Source organism: Leuresthes tenuis, unplaced genomic scaffold (assembly GCF_036924035.1).
Source record: "Leuresthes tenuis unplaced genomic scaffold, fLeuTen1.0.hap1 SCAF_19, whole genome shotgun sequence".
Classification (NCBI taxonomy): domain Eukaryota; kingdom Metazoa; phylum Chordata; class Actinopteri; order Atheriniformes; family Atherinopsidae; genus Leuresthes; species Leuresthes tenuis.
This window is the reverse complement of record NW_027325373.1, coordinates 28,565,233-28,573,659: the sequence shown is the minus strand read 5'-3', so window position 1 is coordinate 28,573,659 and position 8,427 is coordinate 28,565,233.

Here is an 8,427-nt window from a genome sequence, read left to right as displayed (position 1 = left end):
CAGTATCGTGATTGCTTTCAAGCGTGGAATCAGCATCTAGAGATCACAATTTCTTTGTCATTGAAACGATCGCCATCGCCAAATTCTTCCAGTGAATGAATATCCTTTTTCAGGACTTACACAAAAAAGCCATGCCACTTTTTTTTCACGAGGGAATGTGAGATCTTTGATATTTTAGGGGTCTCGTGCACGGGCCGGGCAAAATGGCCCAATAGCACCACCTATTGTGGAAGCCCTAAAGCTACAGCACTTACAAATCAATGACATTTGGCACAGAGATAGAACATAAAAAGACCAACAAGAAATCCCCTTGAAGCCATCATAAAAATCCTAATAAGAAATTGACAAGAACTATAAATCTATTCAAAGATCTTAACAGTTTGCCTTCCGACATTAATTAATGTCACGTCTTACTTTTTACTTAATTTTTCTGTATTACAATTTTGTCGTGTTATGCTGTTGTTGGTTTTTTTTCTCTAACTGTATGGATGTTGTCACAAAATGTTCTTGTAAACTGTTATCTTCAAATAATATTTTTTTCTTTTTCAATATCCCCTTAGCCAAAGCGAAAGCCCAACAGGGAGACGGCAGATATGCTATTTTTGGAAATTTGGTGATCATTTTGATTTCATTCATAGTCGCCTCCGTTAAAGGAGAGCTTTAAGTTATAGTTAAAGTTTATAGTGCCTCTGTTTTAAGAGTGCGTCTTTTGTTAAATCCGCCTCATAAGGAGAGCGTGTCTTTGTTTGTTTAATTGTTCATAGCTTTTCTGTTTTCCTCCCAGTTTGGAGAGATTTGTTTTGTAACTTTCATAGCTGCGCTCCTCCTCTGCCATAGTTACAGAGGAGAGCGTTTAGATTTCCATAGCCCATTCTTTTGCTCTGCCGTGAGATCGCCCTGCCTTGCTGTGTTCTGTGTGCTTTGGTTTAATAATAAAAACCCTCTAGGAATCCAAAACGACCCTGCGTCTGTCTCCTGAGTCCTCGGTACCTGACAGCTGAACTGGAGAAAAATCATATATCTAGTCCGAGTCCTGATTTGCTTAAGGAGCTGTTACATGCGTGTACTGCATTGAATACTTTTCTCATTCAGGACTCTGAACTGTTCCTTAAATTTGCCAGGCAGAAACTATATGAGTTTGGGGACAAACCTGGCAGGTATCTTGCTAGTCTTGCCAAGAAGAGGGCAGATTCTCAAAATATAGTGTTAGATCATTTGATACTAAAACTATTAATAAAAACTTTGCATAATTTTACTCCAACCTATATGTTTCTGAAAAGCCTGACAATGCTTTGTCATTATGCATCAGTTTTTTGCAGATTTAACACTGCCCAAAGCTACGGATGATCAAAAATGACAACTTAATGCCCCAATTACTAGAGAGGAAGTGCTATTTGCTTTGAAATCTATGCTGTCTGGTAAGGTCCCAGGGCCAGCTGGGTTTGGCTGCAAGTTTTATAAAGAGTTTAGAGGTATTCTTTTAGACCCTATGTTGTCTATGCTCAATCATTCATTTGAAAATGGGATTCTACCTCAATCCCTTAGGGAGGCCAACATCTCTCTCATCCTTAAAAAAGGAAAATGTCCAGACAGCTGTGCCTCTTACAGTCCGATAGCCTTACTTAACTCTGACTAAAAAGTGCTCTTCAGAATTTTGGCCCTACGCCTGGAGAATGTTCTGCCCCATATTCTCAAGAAACCAAACAGGTTTTGTCAAGGGCCAGAACTTCTGTGACAATGCGAGGAGGCTCCTTAACATCATTCAATTAACTCAGAACTACAAGGACCCGGCCCTCGTGCTGTCTCTCGACGCCGAGAAGGCATTTGACGAGGTCGAGTGGTCGTATTTATTCTACGCTCTGGAGGAATTTGGTCTAGGCAACATGTGAATTGGATTAGGGTTCTATATAATACTCCTATGGCAGAGGTTCTGACTAATGGGCTGAGATCCAATAACTTCCCCCTCCACTGCGGGAATAGGCAGGGTGACCCCCTCAGCCCCCTGCTCTTTGATATTGCAATTGAACCGCTGGCCCAAGCAGTAAGGCAAAACACTCAGTGAGGTTACATGCTGGCAAGCAGATCAGAATAATGGTAAAAATTACAATAAGATTGAGTTAATCAGCTCATGTAGACACATTAATCTGACAAGAAATCGAATCGGATCGGGTTACTTGCGATCGAATTAAGACCCCGGGATAAATGCCCACTGAACGTGCATGTAGACGACAGTGGATCGGATCGAGTGTTCTGCGCATGCTCCAGATTTTTTCCTGTGATCGTCACCCGGAAGTCGAAGGAGATGATATTACTGTTGTTGTCGCCGCCGTCAGAAAGAAACAAACAACGCGATGGAGAATGCGCCGTTGTGCATCGCGTTTGTACCTTAACCAGCTCATCACCGATGTAGAGGGATGTAGCTTCATCTCGCTCTTCGTTCACCATCTTTTTCAAATGCCTTACTTTTGTTGTTGTTGGTGGTGAAGACGTCAACAGGAAGTGACTCTATTAGCGATAGCTGAAATGGGTACAGCGCTACCTACCGTACTACGGTATTGCATGCTTTGTGCCAGTGACTCAATTAATTCACCGTCATATATCCAAGGATAATTACCCTCAGATAAGGAGCATAACCCAACTATAGCTATAATCCATTTAATCTCATCATGTAGACCCACTGACTTTAATTTCTTGTATTTTCGAAGGTGAAAAGGAACACAAAAGTACTTTATATGCAGATGACATTTTGATACATTTATCACAACCCCAAACTTCTGTTCCCTGCTTGATTGAGGTCATTTCATCATTCAACATATTACACCTGTTGTCAAGAACAAAATGGATGCTAATATCTCCCCGCTCTGCTGGAAATGCGCCTCTGAGACTGGTAATTATGTCCACTGCCTCTGGTCATGTGTGAAATTACAAAGCTACTGGTCTAGTACTGTAATTGAATGGAAAATGTGCCCACTGTTATTTTTATTTTTTATTTTTATTTTCTTAATTATTTTCTATTTACTGTACCCACATACCCAAAGCAGTTTTGATGTTGGTTTTTTCCCTTTTCTGCCGTGTCTGAGCAGTTCTATATGTTTTGTGTTATGAGAAAATGTAATAAAAATATGATAAACAATAACAAATGTCACCGTTGGATGACTTTGTCCAGATAAGGTCGGGAGTGTTATAGTCTAGTTTTCTCCAATATTCTCCTAAAAGGGTTCTTTTTTTGTTCAGCTTAATTAGCACTAAGTCGTTAATGCATCCACCTAAGATTATGGCGCAGGTCTGTGGAAAGAGGGGCAGAGAAACTCCCCCACAGTCCTTTCCATATGGCAAAGGTTGTTGTAAATTTCTCTTTCTTGGTGTAGAAATGGGGGATTTCTGGTCCTTACACACAAACAAAGGAATGTTGGAGTCTTTTAAAGGCTTAAGTTTGTATTAAATTCCATACTTGAGTTCGCCACAAGGAAAACAGGTGGAAACAATTTGGGCGGGGAAGACAATCCCACAAAGGATGAAAGCCATGGTCTGAAATTAAAGAGGAAAAAGGTGAGTACAAAATATAAAACAGGAAGCGGCTGACAAGACCACTCATAATACAAATGACATACACTTTCACATGAAAACTTCAACAATATTTTGAAGTTCCTGAGGAAAGCCCACCAAGCACCAGCCCAGATCCGGTGACAGCGCCTGACCATTGCGACCACAATCTCTCCCTCATTGGCCGGGAACAGAGGAGGCTGGTAGCCATGAATACACTGGAAAGGTGAGAGACCTGTGGCTGATGAGGGAAGGGTGTTGTGGGCATATATTCGACCCAAGTGAGGTGGTCACTCCAGGTGGTCTGATTTCGGGAGACGTGGCATCTTAGACACGTATCAAGCTCTTGGTTGACACATTCACTCTGACCACATCACCTGTGGATGATAACCAGAAGTCCTGCTAACAGTGGCACCAAGGAGCCAACAAAACTCTGTCCAGAACCGAGAGATTAACTGCGGCCCTCTATATGAAACAATGTCACTAGAAAAACTATGAATGCTAAACACATAAGTCATCAAGACCTCTGCAGTCTCCTTAGTAGCGGGTAACTGGAGGAGTGGAATGAAGTGTGCCATCTTGGATAATCGATCGACTACGGTCAGAATGGTTGTGTTACCTTTAGATGGGGGGAGTCTCTTAACAAAATCCATGGAGATGTGGGACAACGGTTGCTGAGGAACAGGCAGCGGGTGTAACAGACCCATCTGGGCCTGAGAAGAAGTCTTATTTCTTGCACATACCGAACAAACCGCAACATACTCCAAGACTTCCTTGTGTTTAATAATCCAGTGATTGGACAATCACTGCTTAATCACGGACATGGTTCGTTTGACCCCTGGGTGGCATGTGAGCAAGGATATGTGAGCCCAGTGGATTACCATGGAGTGTAATGACAACGAGACAAACAAACGGTTATGTGGACACGCACTAGGTGCTGGACTTTGCCTGCTTCACATCAGACTCTATTTGCCATGACACTGCACCAACCACACAGTTCATTGGAAGGATAATTTGGGGTTCTTTGGCAACCGGTTCAGAGTCATGACGAGACAGAGCATTAGGCTTAGCATTTTGTGAACTTGGTCGAAAGGACAACGTGAAATTAAGCCTGTTAAAAAATAAAGTCCAGCTAGCCTGACGTGAATTGAGTCTTTTAGCTTTCCTGATGTATTCCAGGTTCTTATGGTCTGTCCACACTAGACAAGGCTGTTCAGTCTCCTCTAAACGGTGCCGCCACTCCTCTAGAGCTGCCTTGACCACCAACAGTTTTTTATTCCCCACATCGTAATTCCTCTCTGCAGGTGTAAACTCACACGACAGATAGGCGCAGGAGTGCATCCTGTTATTCGTAATTAGCTACAGCACTGATTTTAGCTGGACCCTTGCATCATGTCAGCTGAAATAATGTAACCCAAAAAACTGACAGTATCTGCATGAAAATAACACTTTTCAACTTTAACATACAGCTGGTTCTCTAAAAGTTTCTGAATAACCTTGTGAACATGACCTACATGCGACTCCTTATTTGGTGAGAAAATCAAAATGTCATCCAAAGATACAAACACAAAAATATTCAGATATACTGTCTGAGAACATCATTCACAAATGCTTGAATGACAGCTGGAGCATTACATAGTCCAAAAGGCATCACCACATATTCACAATGTCCATTTGGGGTGTTAAACCCTGTCTTCCACTCATTTCCCTCTCTGATCCTGACGAGGTGATAAGCATTTCTTAAATCCAGCTTGGTGAAGATAGTGGCACCCTTGAGCAGTTCAAAAGTTGATAAGATTAATGGGAGTGGGTATCTCTTCTTAATAGTGATTTAATTTAGAGGGCTGTAGTTATACATGGCCTAAGTGAACCGTCCTTCCTACCCACAAAGAAGAAACCTGCACCAGCTGGAGATGAGGACGGACAGATTATATCAGCCTTCAGAGATGAAGTGATATACTCATCCATGGCTGCTCTTTCTGGTCCAGAAAAGACATACTCTCAGTGTTTTATTCAACTGAATGTTTCTATATTGTTTAAAACTGCAGAACATATTTGCTTCACTATCGAAGGATTCTGGATCTCTATTGGATGACCATCCATCCCAAAGCAGTAAGGCAAGGACTGAAAACCTGTTGAAAAGTAAAAGGCCACAGGGAAAGCTAAAGGATGGGCCTGAAACTCTGACTATGGGTGACTCTGCCGTAAATTATGTACAAAGGATGTGCGGTAAGAACACTAAAGTTCTCTGCTTTCCAAGGGACATGGTTAACGATCTGAAGGAGAGAATTCTTGATATTGCAGATGAATATCCAACTGTGACAAACTTGTTCTGCATACATGGTCAAATGATGTGTCCAAGAAAGAGATTCTGAAACGGGACTTCATTGGATTATTAAACACAATGAGCTCGCTGAATGCAGCTGTAGTCATCAGTGGACCTGTACCACCAGTCAGAGGAGGAGAGGAAAGATTCAGCAGGTTGTTGGCACTGAATAAATGGCTTTTATTGGCATGTGCTGACCACTCAGTGCATTTTATTAATAATCTTAAATTTTTTTGGGAACACAGGCACATGAATTTTAACAAGTCAGAGGTGAAACTGTTCACCTCCAACATATTTATTTCCTACGTCATCCATCTGTGCTCGGGGCCAAGGCTGAGACAAACGAGGAGTTATCTCATAGAGAGGAACAAACAAATCCCAGCAGAAACCTTAAGGAGGAACGCCATCTGCCCCCACCCGAGAACAGCTTCGGAAAGGAGGGACATCAGAGGCAAGAAGAGGGGTCCTTATTTGCCCCCAACCCTCTCAACAGCACCAATGACTAGGACCAGGGACCAAGACCAGGACCTTCCCCTGCCCCCCAAACCTCTGACAGGTCATCGCACTCCTCACCCTCCCTTTCTCCCTCCTCTCCTCACCTGAAATTCACTGAGCAGATGATGGAGCGGGTCAATGCTGGGCTCAGATCTACCCTCCAGCCCAATTCCTTTTTGTCCCCCATAAACCCCCCACCAGAGTGGCCGAAGGTTCGCCACCGAGCCTCGTCCCCACCAGAGCAGCCGAATTACTTTGATTTCTGTAACAAACAGCGTGAAATGATCACATTGTTCTATTTCATTCCTCCTGATCGCCAGAGGCAGTGCTTTAACACTGGATATTTCCATCTCACATATGTGCAGGTCGAGTTATTATACCAACAAAGTTACCTGTGATGATGTGATGAGATAGGGTGCATGCCCCAGTATAAGAGTCCCACGTCATCACGCAATCTGTTCCTTCTAATCTAATAGCCGGTCAGTGGGCTCACTGCTGGTAGTCTCGTAACCTGAGGATTGGTCCTTCGGCTATTCATCTACCAGAGACTGCGGCAAGCCGCTTATTTCTTTTTCAGGTGTGTCTGCTTCTTTTGGGCGAACAGCGGTGACCTCGCCGTTACGATTCATACTGAATTGCTACAGACAGGTAAGTAGAGCCGGCGACTGTTTTAAATGAGAACTTTTGAGCTGAAGCCGTTTTATATGAGAACTTTTGAGCTGATGCCGTTTTATATGAGAACTTTTGAGCTGAAGCCGTTTTATATGAGAACTTTTGAGCTGATGCCGTTTTATATGAGAACTTTTGAGCTGATGCCGTTTTATATGAGAACTTTTGAGCTGATGCCGTTTTATATGAGAACTTTTGAGCTGAAGCCGTTTTATATGAGAACTTTTGAGCTGATGCCGTTTTATATAAGAACTTTTGAGCTGATGCCGTTTTATATGAGAACTTTTGAGCTGATGCCGTTTTATATGAGAACTTTTGAGCTGAAGCCGTTTTATATGAGAACTTTTGAGCTGAAGCCGTTTTATATGAGAACTTTTGAGCTGATGCCGTTTTATATGAGAACTTTTGAGCTGATGCCGTTTTATATGAGAACTTTTGAGCTGAAGCCGTTTTATATGAGAACTTTTGAGCTGAAGCCGTTTTATATGAGAACTTTTGAGCTGAAGCCGTTTGAGCTGATGCCGTTTTATATGAGAACTTTTGAGCTGATGCCGTTTTATATGAGAACTTTTGAGCTGAAGCCGTTTTATATGAGAACTTTTGAGCTGAAGCCATTTTATATGAGAACTTTTGAGCTGATGCCGTTTTATATGAGAACTTTTGAGCTGATGCCGTTTTATATGAGAACTTTTGAGCTGAAGCCGTTTTATATGAGAACTTTTGAGCTGAAGCCGTTTTATATGAGAACTTTTGAGCTGAAGCCGTTTTATATGAGAACTTTTGAGCTGAAGCCGTTTTATATGAGAACTTTTGAGCTGATGCCGTTTTATATGAGAACTTTTGAGCTGAAGCCGTTTTATAGGAGAACTTTTGAGCTGATGCCGTTTTATATGAGAACTTTTGAGCTGAAGCCGTTTTATATGAGAACTTTTGAGCTGATGCCGTTTTATATGAGAACTTTTGAGCTGATGCCGTTTTATATGAGAACTTTTGAGCTGAAGCCGTTTTATATGAGAACTTTTGAGCTGAAGCCGTTTTATAGGAGAACTTTTGAGCTGATGCCGTTTTATATGAGAACTTTTGAGCTGATGCCGTTTTATATGAGAACTTTTGAGCTGATGCCGTTTTATATGAGAACTTTTGAGCTGAAGCCGTTTTATATGAGAACTTTTGAGCTGAAGCCGTTTTATATGAGAACTTTTGAGCTGATGCCGTTTTATATGAGAACTTTTGAGCTGAAGCCGTTTTATATGAGAACTTTTGAGCTGAAGCCGTTTTATATGAGAATTTTTGAGCTGATGCCGTTTTATATGAGAACTTTTGAGCTGATGCCGTTTTATATGAGAACTTTTGAGCTGATGCCGTTTTATATGAGAACTTTTGAGCTGAAGCCG